Source organism: Rhynchophorus ferrugineus, unplaced genomic scaffold, assembly GCF_030347505.1.
Source record: "Rhynchophorus ferrugineus isolate W39M unplaced genomic scaffold, kcgeb_rfMv2 rfM3, whole genome shotgun sequence".
NCBI lineage: Eukaryota > Metazoa > Arthropoda > Insecta > Coleoptera > Curculionidae > Rhynchophorus > Rhynchophorus ferrugineus.
This window is the reverse complement of record NW_027472582.1, coordinates 858,247-872,817: the sequence shown is the minus strand read 5'-3', so window position 1 is coordinate 872,817 and position 14,571 is coordinate 858,247. Positions and strand designations below refer to the sequence as shown.

Here is a 14,571-nt window from a genome sequence, read left to right as displayed (position 1 = left end):
TTAGTTCGTTCATGAAAGAACATTCGAACATGGAATAAATCAATGCTGTTATACTATAGATAAAGTATTAATGTTTAGCTTTATAGATAGCAAATTAGAAGATTTTCATGAGCTTTTTCCAGAGTTGATAGCTAGAAGAAGGGGTAGAAGTTTATTTAGTTTTGTAGAAGATACTTGAATTATTCTATATACATAAATTACGTATGTGTCTTTTGATCAAAAAAGAAGCTTTAATACTGTTTTTTAATGCTCAAGGTGAGGTCCTGATATCGACATTCGCGAGCCTTAATGATTTTATGGGCCGTTTTAGCACTATGAGTGTAGTTACTACCTACCACAAAAGAAAGGTACAAATTTTTGTTGTCTTTTTCTATATTTTGTAATTCAGATTGAAACTTTGATCGCAGATTACATCCCAACTAGTAAAATAGTAAATACAGATTCTGAACCAATGAGCTAAAGGTGAGTGACAACAGTGAAGTGTGTAAACTAAAACATGGAACGCCATTTTTTTTTCTGGAACCGGGTAGAGGTTACGGATACCTGGTCTGGAAGACCTGCAGAAATAAGCGAGTTGGACTGGTTATGTGTAGACTGCCTTTGGGCTATCCACTAAGCCCCACCCTATCAGCTGATCCAATGGCCCTAACTGATACTTCTTGCTGTCAGTAAGGAGGGTGCCCATAACCGGTAACACCGTTAAGAGGCACAAGGGCCAGGCAAGAACGTGGAGTCGTTATCACATCACGCAGCTTTCGGTACATGAGTTAATCGCTCGCCGGAGAAGATCGAGACAATTTGGAGTTAAAGCACGACGGGGTAGTGTCGGCTGTGATAGAATAAGGCCACGAAGAGCCGAATGAGTTGGCCTAAAATATCGGCCAGCTCGGTAATACATCTATTGTCCGAGAGACGAAGAGTGGAGAAATATCTCGAGTATACCTCGGATCGAAAATCGTGAACTTGGAGGACGTCTGTTTCTCTATGAATTTGATTGTTCCTGACGAACCAGGGGGCATTGATTATTCTCCTGAGAATTTTGTTTTGAAAGACTTGAACACGTTCCACCTGGCTAGGTGATACGTATTTTAGATAGATACTGGACCCGCATAGAACCACTGATCGAACCAGCATCTTGTACAGCAGAGATTTTATAGAGAGAGGCAGCCTGCTGGTCCGGTTGATATTAACAATACCTTGACCTTTATGGAGGAACTTTTGAATGTGGGAATTTCACCTAAATTTACGATCGAAGACAAGACCGAGATAGGCTTCTTCTGACCATGGGATTTCGGCATTCTCGATTTTAAGTCGCGAAATGCTCGGTGCAAAAGGCTTCTTGTGGAAGAAGATGGCCTGGGTTTACTGTGGGTTAACCTGCAACCTTCAGAAATGTAACCACTGGACCGTTTGATCGAGTCTCTTGGAGTCTGCTTCGGATGTGCGGTGCTACTCTTGAAGAAGCAAAGTAAGCAGTGTCGTTTGAGTAGTAAGCTGCCTCAACTTGTGGTCTCCTAGGAATATCTAAAAGAAAAATATTAAATAGGGCGGGTACCAGGGGGGAGCCTTGTGGAACTCCTGCGTCGATGGTTTTCCGGCTAGACAGAATATCTTTAATCTTCACCTGGAACGATCGTCCTGACAGAAATGATTTGATAAAAGCTGTTAGGTCATCAGGTAGACCTAATCGAATGCATTTCGCCACTAAGCCTTCGTGCCAAACCTTGTCAAAGGCTTTTTGGTTAGGTCCAAGAGGACCACTCCAAGTCTTTCACGTCGGTTAAAAGCACAGTTGATTTTTGCGGCTAGCCGATGGGCCTGATGAATGGCTGAGTGTTTGGCGCGGAACCCCAATTGCTCATCTGGAATGATATTGCTTGACATTGAACGCCATGCGATCTGATTAATGGACATAAAGCATTTTATGAAGTACTCATTGTACGATAGACACTTTTGGCTTAATATCCATGTCACTTAGTTATAAGTAAAACTAATCACTCACTCACAGAACTAGACCAAATGGTTTTACTCTCTTTGATCTTCTGACATCATCATCATCAAGGAGCTGGAGTACCTCAACATAGATTTTATCTTGAAGAATTTGTCTATATTTTTGGGCATAGTCCTTGATGATGTTATCGGTAGTTTCTACATTCAAATCCTTCCGAAAATTGTCGTTGTACGAACGAACCGTGAATTATCAACAATAACTTGCAGTACCTTATTTTGGAACTTTGTATGATATTCCTATTACTTTGACTGGTACAATCTTAGAGTTGACATTGGTTTCAGGTCTTGTTAGTAAAGCAAACGCTTAGTATATATTGACAGTACTGCATATTTAACCAAAAAGCACATGTTTTTATAATTCAGCTTGAGCTTTTCACCATATTTCTAGACATGGGCTTTGCATCTTAACTTCTAGGGTCATGCTAATATCATTAGCTGTACTTCCATCGGTATTTCTGGTTTATTAATGTTTTTTACTAAATACATATTATATTAGATATGCTTAGTATATTCTTAAATTTAGAATTAATTTATTACTATTGTCCTTTGGAAACATACATTAATTACGAGATTAATACATCAGTATGTATTTCTCAAATTAGAGCAAAACTAAGCTACTTAAGCTCCGAATACTAGTTATAGAATATAAATTACGAATACCTCAATAGGTTTAAATATTTAAAAAATATAATGCAAGCAGTCAACAGTTAATCCGCGGTAGCAATTTGCTCATTTTGTTGAATGGCTGTGAGACATCCAGGAATATTGCATGGCAGTATTTCTTTTCTTCGAATGCGCTTTCACGAACCACTGCTACTCTGTGCACTTGGTCAAACTAATTCTTTTGTTGATAAAATCAATACGTAATGATTTGATTTCATTAATTTTGAAGCGCCGTCGGATATAAAAGAATCTCAAATTATTCAACAAAATATGTGTTAATGAGGACGCGGAAAATGTAACCAAAATGACAAGTCTTTTTGCAGGAAAACTTAATATTAATGGTCTAGAAGGACATTAAGACCCTTAATATCCAATTAACACAAGAACCCGTTATAATAACGCGATTAAAACGAGTCGCGTCCTAGTTCGGCGTCAGTAGATGTTTTTTCCCGTGTCCTATCCGATCGTTGGCCGGTATCAATGACCCTGACCAGCTGAAAAGCGCAAGAAACAAGTTTATTATGACAAAAAATAGACATCGAAGATCCGAGTTCGGCAACAACCCGACGCCCGAAGACAAAAACGTTCTATTTGGGTTCGTTAAGACGCCGTCGACGCCGCCGTCGACGTCGCCCCCGATCGAGAAAAAGTCGCGGAAAAAGGGGGCACCAGCCGGCAGCAAAAAGCTGCGACATATTTTAGCGGGGCGGTGACGCTTACCTTTTTGCGGGGTGCTCGTCCCGACCGACGATGGCCTTGCCGTAGGTCGGGGGCTTTGATGGGGCAAAAACTCGCCGTTTTCTCCCTCTGTCTGATGCCAATGCGGCCCCGTGTTCCACTTTTACCATTTCGATGGAGTACATCACAATTTTCATTTACTACAACAAACATTTTAAATAATTATAAAGAACGAACGCATTGAAAGTATAAAATAAAATGTCACAATAAAATATCAATTGGCCATTTCGCTCTCCACAATATTAAGCAGCAATGAAAATATTTAGAACCCAACAATATGTTTATTAACCATATATACATGTTATTTATAATACTCAGATTGTTTTTTATCTAAATCTCTAAAAAAATGTGCCATAATAAAATATTAAATAGTCATGTCTCCTTCCAGAACATTGTCCAACAATGAAAGTTTGTTTGAAAATGTTTCGAACTCAAAATTATATTTAATAAACAAATATGCGTCTATTTTTGATAAAAATCATCATGGAAATGACTAATAATCTGTTATTTGTAACGGTCAAATTCTTCCTTGAATATTTTTTTGTTGGAAGCAGAACACATTAGATAACATTCAAAGCAAATGGTTGCAGATTATAACCCTAATTTCTACGAGGACTAAATAATATAACATTTTTAAAATGAGCGCTGGGGTGAATAACATTTTTATATCGAATGCAAGAAATTTTGCTATCCGACCTATAATTTACAATGAAATAATATTTTCAGCATATCTTATGACTATGGGCAAACATTATTCAGACCAATATTATGTTATAAAAGTACAGAATAAGGATGTCATAGACGTATAGATTGCAAAATACTAATGTTATGAGGGTGATTCAAGAATTAATAACTTTTGTTGTTCCTACAATTTGGTTAGAATCTGAAAAACATAAAATAATGAACAGTAATTAAACGAGAAGTTGATTAATATCTTAAAGTTCCATCTGCAATTTGGTCTATTCCATATTAAGAGAATTTATCTCCTCAGTAGCTTTATGTATTTGTCTTCTCTCAACATCTTTTCTAGAGTGGTTGGTTCTGGTTTTGAGATGAAATATTGCAAACCGAACTGAATCAAGTGAAGTTATCTAATTCCAGATCTATGATTGTTGAAGTACAAATCAAAACTTGTGGGATTTAGGCTACAGCGACAATCTAACGAACTGATCTATAAAAAACGAGGTTGTCACGAAGATGAAAAAGAAAACAGCCCGTTTTAAAGAAGAACAGATGAATTTCATTCGAATTTTTCAATATCTAATGATACAATTACTTGAATCTAAACATTTATTTCGAAAAAAAAAATTGTTAAATGAACAAGAAACGCTTTTAAGACCCAACTTGTTTTTTAAATCAATTAAAATGACCCCCATAATGAATTAGTGATGTCAATGGTATCTCTAACTCAATTATTTTTGAGAATTAAATACTTGATTTCCATCTATAGTTAGCTATAAATAGATGTTGAAAGACACTTTTTCAATACCTCTCTTATTCTGAAAAATGATATTTTGTTAACTTCGATATTTCCCGGATTTCAAGCAACTGCATTGCATTTTTGACTTGACAATTTAGTGGATTATGGAGGGATAAAAAGAAAGATTTTCTATATAAAAATTGTTATATATAAATGAAAAATGTTTTAAAAATTGCTGTGGGTTATTATTTTTTCCTAGAACCGCCATCTTTGTAAAAAGGTATTTCAATGTCGGTTTAGAATTGAAGTGTCAATGTTTAGATTTCAGAGATTAATGCCTCAATTATTGTTAAGCATTTGATCCGTTTAGTTTGCTACTTCTAAGGAAGATTTGAGTGTTGATTGCCCTTCAAACATTTTATGGGCTTTTTAAACTATTTATATACCATTCAAAAGCGCTTGCTCTGAAACTTATACTAATACTGAGTTTTAATAAATATTTTGATCATTTTGGTTGTATCTATGCTTTGGCACGATGACTCAACAATCTTTATAATGCCCTAAATATACAGTACCCTTAGTAGAGGTTAGTACTTTTTATGAACCAAGAAACATTGTTAATGTGCCTTAACACCATTGCCACATTTTCTGGACTTCCTCTGATGTATTCCCAAATTTCTATATAAAATAAAATAATATTTTATGATATTCAGATACCAAACTACCAGCCTAATATTATTAATGATGATATTCTTCCCGAGTTTCTTTATAAATAGATTCATTTTCAATATCTCTATCTCTCTGCAAAATTAAGATTTTCTGGTATCTTCGATATTACCTAGTTTAGAAGAAACTGTAGTTACTAATTTAAACTAATTCATATGTATTTCTGAGCAGTATAAATAACTCTAAAATTAATTAATTCAAAAACAATTAATTTTTTTATATATTTTGGGAAATGGGATTAATAGCTTTGTTATTTTGAAATTGCTGGTCAGTTTTTTGGCATTATCCAGGCATTATCTGCATTCTTTATAATCTTCATATTCCATTAGGATATATTTTAGTTAGAGTCATATTGCATACAGAACATAATTGCATTGGAGATTATTTCTAGCAAATTGCAATTCCAAAAAATTGCACCAAAAGAGCAGGTATGGAGTTGTACAAAAATCGTTTAAAATTTAAAATGTTTTTAAAATATAGATATCTTAGAAGAATTAAATTTAGTAGGTAGTTAGTTACCATTTTTAGATAACTATTATAGAGTCACAATATTAAAAGATTACTACAGGTCTATCTATATATCAATTTAAAAGTATGTCCTGTTAAGAAGTTTCGGGAAATGAGGACACTTGTCATTATCAAAATGTTTATTACTGTTATACTGACTTTTTACTGATGTGAAGTACGAATGTCATCTCTCATTTAGTTTAATTATAATGCTTCATTTCGTCAATTCATTTTAAGTGTACTCAATGATTCCTACATATCTTATATCATCATTATCAACTAATTAGTAATTTAGATTGCTGAATAAAAAGTTTCAAAGATTGATGTTTTCTATGTATTTTATGTAAACCGTTAGAAAAACCACAATGATGACCATAATGTTAGTGATTATTCTGCTTCGTTATCTTGTTTTGTATTGTTACCTTACCTATGTATGGTAAACCTAGGGCTTTGTATAGGACTATGTACCAAAATTGGGTGTTGGCAATATTATCCAAGTCTATATTGGCTAATTAGTTTCCTGTAAATGCGTTTTAAAATGCATTGTTGATATTTTTCACTGATATAAATATATCTATTGTTTAAAAGCTAATCAATTAATTTTAATAAATAATAAACTTTTGAAAACCAAACTGATATTGTGATAAGTTTCCACAAATCATAAAGAACTTAATTTTTTTGTGTACTCAGTATTTTAGTAGATTTGCTAAAAAAAAAGTTTTCTATCTTCAACACGTAACAATTAAACATCAATATGCAAAGACACGACAATGAGAATGTTTTTTCCGTCGGATTTATCGTTCTTTGAAGCCGTTTACTCATTATCATTCGCCATTTTAAGCCGCACACTTTACTTATTCCACGTTGTGACAACGACACAAGCTGCCCAGCTTTCGTAATAAATTAATCGAATAGTTTCAGGCTATCCCTTGTATACCTATCTCCTGTCGTATCGTCTCCTGCACAGCAGGTCCGTGCACGGCGAGGCCTCTTGATATATGGCCGGGTCTCGGCTCAGACAAAAGAGCCCCCCTGGTTTTTTTTTGCAAACTGTAAATGCATTAAACCTAACATTTGAGCGGTGGGCGTGGCCGCTTTTTCAAGGTAGGAACGTGTCGGTCGCCCGACCGACCGACCAATAGCCGTTTGAGCCCGGCGGTTAGCGCTCGCTGATTGGCGCAGCGTTCGGTCGCGGACGCAGGCACGCGATACAGGATCGACGGATGTACCTCAGCGGACGAGCCTCTGGAAGTTCAGGCCCCGGGAGCCTCACAGTCCGGTTGGGAGGAGGAGAGAGGAGATTCGGTGGTCGATGTGAGCTCCTGCTGATTTAAGATTGTTAGTGCGGAACATGTAAACGACAGGCCTGTCAGCGGATTTTCATTGCCGTTTCTGGATGGATAAATTTAAGTGTATCGCAGCCGTTTCCCATAAATTGGCCGTGGACGAGCTGGAAATGCTTCGGCTGGCCGTCTATGAGGATGAGAAAAACTTAAGTGTAACGCGTAAAAATTCGCTCGATCCGTGGAATTAGTTATTAGAGAAGAAAATAGTTTCTCATATTTTCCCGTAGGCTTTTAGTTATTAGAGATAACTCGTTAGATCTAATTGATTTTATTTATAATTAACCTAACAATACCACACATACTTCTTCATTTTATAATTCGTGATATCTATAATTACGTTCAAATTGAACAATGAATGTTTCCTTGGTTTTATTAAATCTTAGTAATTTTGAGTGAAGAAAAAAGCGTATAACAAAGATCACTACTTGTTCTACTACTGTATTATTGTTCCTTCTTAATGGTATTTACATTATAGGTTATTGAATGAACGCTTATGAAGTGGTAGAGTCTGTTGATTATGAGATGGCTTTATAAAAATAATATAACAAAGATCACTACTTATTCTACTACTTTATCATTGTTCCTTCTTAATGGTATTTACATTATAGGTTATTGAATGAACGCTTATGAAGAGGTAGAGTCTGTTGATTATTAGATGACTTTATAAAAATAATATAAAAATGATCATTACTTGTTCTACTACTTTATCATTGTTCCTTCTTAATGGTATTTACATTATAGGTTATTGAATGAACGCTTATGAAGTGGTAGAGTCTGTTGATTATGAGATGGCTTTATAAAAATAATATAACAAAGATCACTACTTATTCTACTACTTTATCATTGTTCCTTCTTAATGGTATTTACATTATAGGTTATTGAATGAACGCTTATGAAGTGGTAGAGTCTGTTGATTATGAGATGGCTTTATAAAAATAATATAACAAAGATCACTACTTATTCTACTACTTTATCATTGTTCCTTCTTAATGGTATTTACATTATAGGTTATTGAATGAACGCTTATGAAGTGGTAGAGTCTGTTGATTATGAGATGGCTTTATGAGAGAACCTGATATTCTGGAGAAGATTATATTGAAGAAAAAATAATATAACAAAGATCACTACTTATTCTACTACTGTATCATTGTTCCTTCTTAATGGTATTTACATTATAGGTTATTGAATGAACACTTATGAAGTGGTAGAGTCTGTTGAATATGAGATGGCTTTATAAAAATAATATAAAAAAGATCATTACTTATTCTACTACTGTATCATTGTTCCTTCTTAATGGTATTTACATTATAGGTTATTGAATGAACTCTTATGAAGTGGTAGAGTCTGTTGATTATTAGATGACTTTATAAAAATAATATAAAAAAGATCATTGCTTATTCTACTACTGTATCATTGTTCCTTCTTAATGGTATTTACATTATAGGTTATTGAATGAACGCTTATGAAGTGGTAGAGTCTGTTGATTATGAGATGGCTTTATAAAAATAATATAAAAAAGATCACTACTTATTCTACTACTGTATCATTGTTCCTTCTTAATGGTATTTACATTATAGGTTATTGAATGAACGCTTATGAAGTGGTAGAGTCTGTTGATTATGAGATGGCTTTATAAAAATAATATAACAAAGATCAGTACTTATTCTACTACTTTATCATTGTTCCTTCTTAATGGTATTTACATTATAGGTTATTGAATGAACGCTTATGAAGTGGTAGGATCTGTTGATCATGAGATGGTTTTCTCTTATGAGAGAACCTGATATTCTGGAGAAGATTATATTGAAGAAAAAAGAATATACCAAAGATCAGTACTTGTTTTACTACTGTATTATTGTTCCTTCTTAAAGGTATTTACATTATACGTTATTGAATGAACGCTTATGAAGTGGTAGAGTCTGTTGATTATTAGATGACTTTATAAAAATAATATAAAAATGATCATTACTTGTTCTACTACTGTATCATTGTTCCTTTTTAATGCTATTTACATTATAGGTTATTGAATGAACGCTTATGAAGTGGTAGGATCTGTTGATCATGAGATGGCTTTCTCTTATGAGAGAACCTGATATTCTGGAGAAGAATATATTGATGTACACAGGAACTCCTGCTATTACAAATTAATATTGATTAACTCAATCAAAAACTAAGTTCATGGTATATTGCGAGCTTGTTGAGTTCTTCTTCTCTACGCACTTCATTTTCCATCTTACCCTTCGTTTTGGGGCTGAAAATAACCTGGCAAAATGTCAGGATGTGGAATATATCTAGTTAATAATATGACGTTCGAAGTACATTAGCTGGGAAGAGAGCAAGATTACAACTATTCAAACTAATCGTAATAAATTGTAAATTTAGTGATACTCCAACTTACCAACTTTTTTTACTCGAATATTTAGCTTGCTTACTAGAGTACTCATAATCATTAATTCTTTAAATCGGCGCATTAAAAGAGATAATAAAGAGATAAAGTCTTTTTCTTAGTAATTCTGGAGACTTATTCAATTTATTATATATTAATTTATTAAACATATGAAGACATATTTTATTAAAAATTTTATAGTAATCATTACGCAGTATCCAACAGATATCTTTGAGATTGTACACTATATATGAATGACATGTCACTGCCATAAGTTGTTACTTAAACACACAATATTGCGAATGTTATTTATACAATAATAATTTAATGATGAATATTTTTAAAAATATACTACATTGTACAGAATAGAGTAAATACGAAAAAAATATTCAGGTCCCACCGAGATTTGAACTCGGATCGCTGGATTCAGAGTCCAGAGTGCTAACCATTACACCATGGGACCTTGCCTCGTCTTTATTTTTTCACGGTTTAACAGTAGGGGTTTTTCTGTAAATTATTAATAGTTTCTCAATATTAGTTAGGTAGTATTTATTAATTTTTATTAGTAATGTTAATAGAAAAAGTGTATTAATTTGATTTAACAATAACACGGCTTTTTAATCAATCAGAATCTTTCGTCATAACGGATAAAAACTTTGTGTGACACAAAACACAAAGTGATAAACCAATTTATATTTAAGGACTTTCAAAAATTGAGAGAAAAACATATGATGAAATTGATATAGTATAGGACTGCACATTATTGAAATTTTACGTTTGTATTTCTAAATAATGTATTATGAAAAAGATATTTTTGTAAATTTTGATTGTTTTTTTGTGTGAAATAGTTCGGTATACATTAATAATTAATTTTCTTAAAAATTTGGGACCAAATATTTTAAGAAATGTGTATTTCTAAATACAAACAAATATAAATATTAATATCACTTTCATACAAAATCTTCTGTTGACTGAAAGTGGCTTCATGCAGTAAATGTTCTATAAAAATCTCTAAATATCTCTAAAATATGTTGAGAAAACATTGGGAAAACTATCACTATTATAATCAGTCATTAAACAATTTTAAAGAATCTAGGGAACTCTCATGATCATTAGGCTTCAGTTCTTGTATCAATTGAACTTTGTAAGTGAGTAGAGTCTGAATCTGAGTATATGAAATTACTAATTTTTGAACACGATGCAAAATTGATGTTCTTGAACTTTTAACAACACTGCATCACCAATTGATCTATTTCTTCTCAATAACTTTCTTCACAGTTGATGAAGTTAAATTAATATTTTGACTATATTTTGCATATAATTCTGGCTCTCTAACTTAGGACTATAATTTTTGAAATATGTATCAACAATAAAAACGTTTTGATCCATTTAACTAATTCTGAACTGCCAAAATATTTTTTTGGATTATTAAAACTATTTGGGGAGTTCTAACGGGTTGAGGACCCTTATAATTCCTGAATTAGTGTCTACTTCTAGATGATCTCAGTTAGAATTCGGTGAACTTGTACTGTTGCCGTCAGATTTTAGGAACGTTGCTATTTGCAAACTATCGAGAAATAGAATCCGATGAAGTATGGCAATCGTTTTGGCAATTTTTTTACCCTGGCACATGAGATCTTGATAGTTTACATCTGCTTATAGCTTAATTGTTATTATTCCATTCTTATTTTGCTGATAGCTACTAAGAAGTATATAAATTAGTGTGTCAGTGTCAGTTCAAATGTGAAAAGACCTATGAGAAAACTCCGTTCAAGTACGTGTCTATTCAATTTTAATTTTAATTTTGTAAATTGGGTTTAGTAGTCATTATATTTTAGGCATAAATGACCCTGCGAACGTAAACGTTTAGATATATGTAAGCTCATCCCCTTAAAGCTAATATGATATGCAAATATTTAACTAATAAACACGTAATAAGGCAAATCAAGTTATTTAGAATTCTACAAGTGTGGTAAACATTGAACAACTAAGAAAAAATGTTCTTACGTTAGGAGTGGTAGTAAGTGATTTGGTTGTGGAGACCTATAATAATATTATAGTAGAGGTCATTCCAAAGGTTATTAAGATTTTTTTTAAGTTTTAGTAAAATTAATAAATATTAACGTGTTATAACGATTAATATTATAAGATATGTGACTATTAGATGTGATTTTATTGTTTAAACTTTGTATCACTTAATTTTACTTTTAGTTTAAACAAAATCAATCATTAATTAATTATTGCAAAACATTCCTTTTATATACATTTCTAAATTGTAAAAAATAAATTATCTAATTGTGTTCATTATTGTTTTAATATATATGCTAAAGATAAATATCAATTTCAAAATTTCATCAACTATATATTACTGCACTTATTACTCCATATTTATGTTTATAACAACTGAAGAAACTCTGACGTTATTACAATTTTGAAAATAATCTTGCTTATTATACTTTGTTATAATGTTCAGTGGTGCAGTAATTTAAATTTATCTATATTTTGTTGACTATTGAAACTTAATAGAAATTAAATTTAACCAAATGACAATTAAAAAATTTAGGGAGTATTAGTTCTTAATATAGTTGTTTTAATATGTTTTAATATAACAGGTCAATTGAAAAGTCCCCGGCCTACCGTAGTAGAACACATTTTTTTGGCAAAATTAATTTTTTTTTCAACATAATTCAGCGAGCATTCTTTCTGAGAATTTGAACATTTAATTTGAGAACAGGAAATAGTCGCTGGGGACCAGATCCGGAGAATACGGTGGATGAGGAAGTAATTCGAAGCCCAATTCACGGATTTTTACCATCGTTTTCACTAACTTGTGACACGGTGTCATTGTCTTGGTGAAGCTGCACTTCCTTTTTCTTCAAAAGCGACCGTTTTTCGGTGCTTTCGCCCTTCAAACGGTCCAATAACGCCATGCAATAGTCGCTGTTAATAGTCCTTCCTTTTTCAAGGTAGTGAAATGAAATTGAAATTTCAATTAATGAAAATTACGCATCCCAAAATACATTGCCAGCCAACTGTTGCGTTTTTTCCACGCTTTGGAATGGGTTCCTCGTGTGCAGTCCACTCGGATGACTGTCGATTAGACTTCGGAGTGAAATGATGGAGCCATGTTTCATCCATTGTCACATATCGACTCAAAAACTCGGCTTTATTACGCTTGATCATTTTCAAAAACTGCTCCGAATCATTAACTCGTCGTTGTTTTTGGTCAAAAGTTAGCTCGCTCGGCACCCACTTTGCACAGAGCTTTCTCATGCCCAAATATTCGTAAATTCAATGACGTTCAGTTGATATCTTTACAGTGTCTGCTATTTTATTCAATTTCATTTTACGGTCATTCAAAATGATTTTGTGTGGAGTTTTTAAATGTTTTCGATGGTAACAAGCTCTTTTGGGTGTCCAATGAGTTCACCGTCTTCGGTGCTCATTTCACCACGTCTAAACTTAGCATACCTATCCTTGATGGTTGATTTTCCTGGGGCAGTTTCAGGAAATTCGGTATCAAGCCAAGTTTTTGGTTCAACTGTATTTTGTCCCTTCAAAAAGCAATATTTTATCAACGCGAATTTCCTTTTTATCCATTTTTTTCACAATAATAAAAGGTGCCTCACACAAAATACTATAATTCACAAACTAATGATCCGAGAGTTGTCAAATTTACACATGTATCTTTTGAGTGTTGGGGCTAACTAAAAAACATATGGATTTAATTCTAGTATCGCCATCTATGTGTCAGACCAGGGAGTTTTCAATTGACCTGTTACAGACATTTGTAATTTTAGTTAATTTTTATAACAAATACATTTCTAGTTTTATATTGAATAAATAGTGAAAATAAACTTTTGTATCATTTGTAACATATAATTTTCACTATGTATGTAATATAGGCAGGAGAACGAAATTACATACAATTATTTAAAACTAATAATAAAAGTTGAGGCAAAAAAATTCAAGAAGATAAAATTGTATATAGACCATATCGTATTTTATGCTAATAATTAATCCACGAGCCAAACCGAGCCATAATTATTTTGGTATTTTCCTACTAGCACAAGAAAAAACACGGACGTTTCTTCGATCCGTGCGCCTCTCTGGCGTCTTTCTGCTTCGCCTATTCTAACTATTCCGCTCGTGGCGGCCTTCTATGAAGACCTGACGCTACCACAACGACGACGACACGAAAAAACCTCGAAAATACCCCGCAGACCGAGACAAATTTAAACAAATTGACTTGGCTTTTACACTTTCAATTATGGAGATCGATGTTCTTGTTTTTTTCACTCGCTCTTTCGGAGATGCGTCCTGGCGGTCGGATGGGCCCGACCACGGGATGGAGCTACTGTTTGTTTTTATTAGATAATATTACGCTTATTAGATTATCCAGGGAGATAATGTTTTTTTTTCTGGGAGTCGGCGGCGTTTTTTATCAAAAACCTATCACGGATCATATTAAAATGTTATTAACTACTTGTCCTAAGTTGTAGGTAAGATAATATAAACATGTTTTTTATTTAAGGTCCTATTTCCTTCCTTGTTAGGTCCACCGGTTCTTCTGTTTATCTTTGTCTTATGTTTCCGTTTGTTTGTTCGCTTAATATCTAATTAATCTTCCTTGTTATGCGATCAATAATTATTGAGCCAAAGGAAATAAGCAACTGTAGTTTTTACAGAAATCTTCTTAAAAGCTTAACATTTCTAGCTCAAAATTATATAGCAGGGCGATCAAATTTTTGCAGATCCTTTTAATGTTGTCTATG

At 33.2% G+C, this 14,571-nt stretch overlaps 1 non-coding gene across 1 annotated transcript; it reads right to left on the bottom strand.

Moving 5' to 3' along the window:
- Positions 1-10,187: 10,187 nt before the first annotated feature.
- TRNAQ-CUG (transfer RNA glutamine (anticodon CUG)) lies at positions 10,188-10,259 on the bottom strand. The gene has a single exon. It is a non-coding gene; the product is annotated as a tRNA-Gln (tRNA).
- Positions 10,260-14,571: the final 4,312 nt, after the last annotated feature.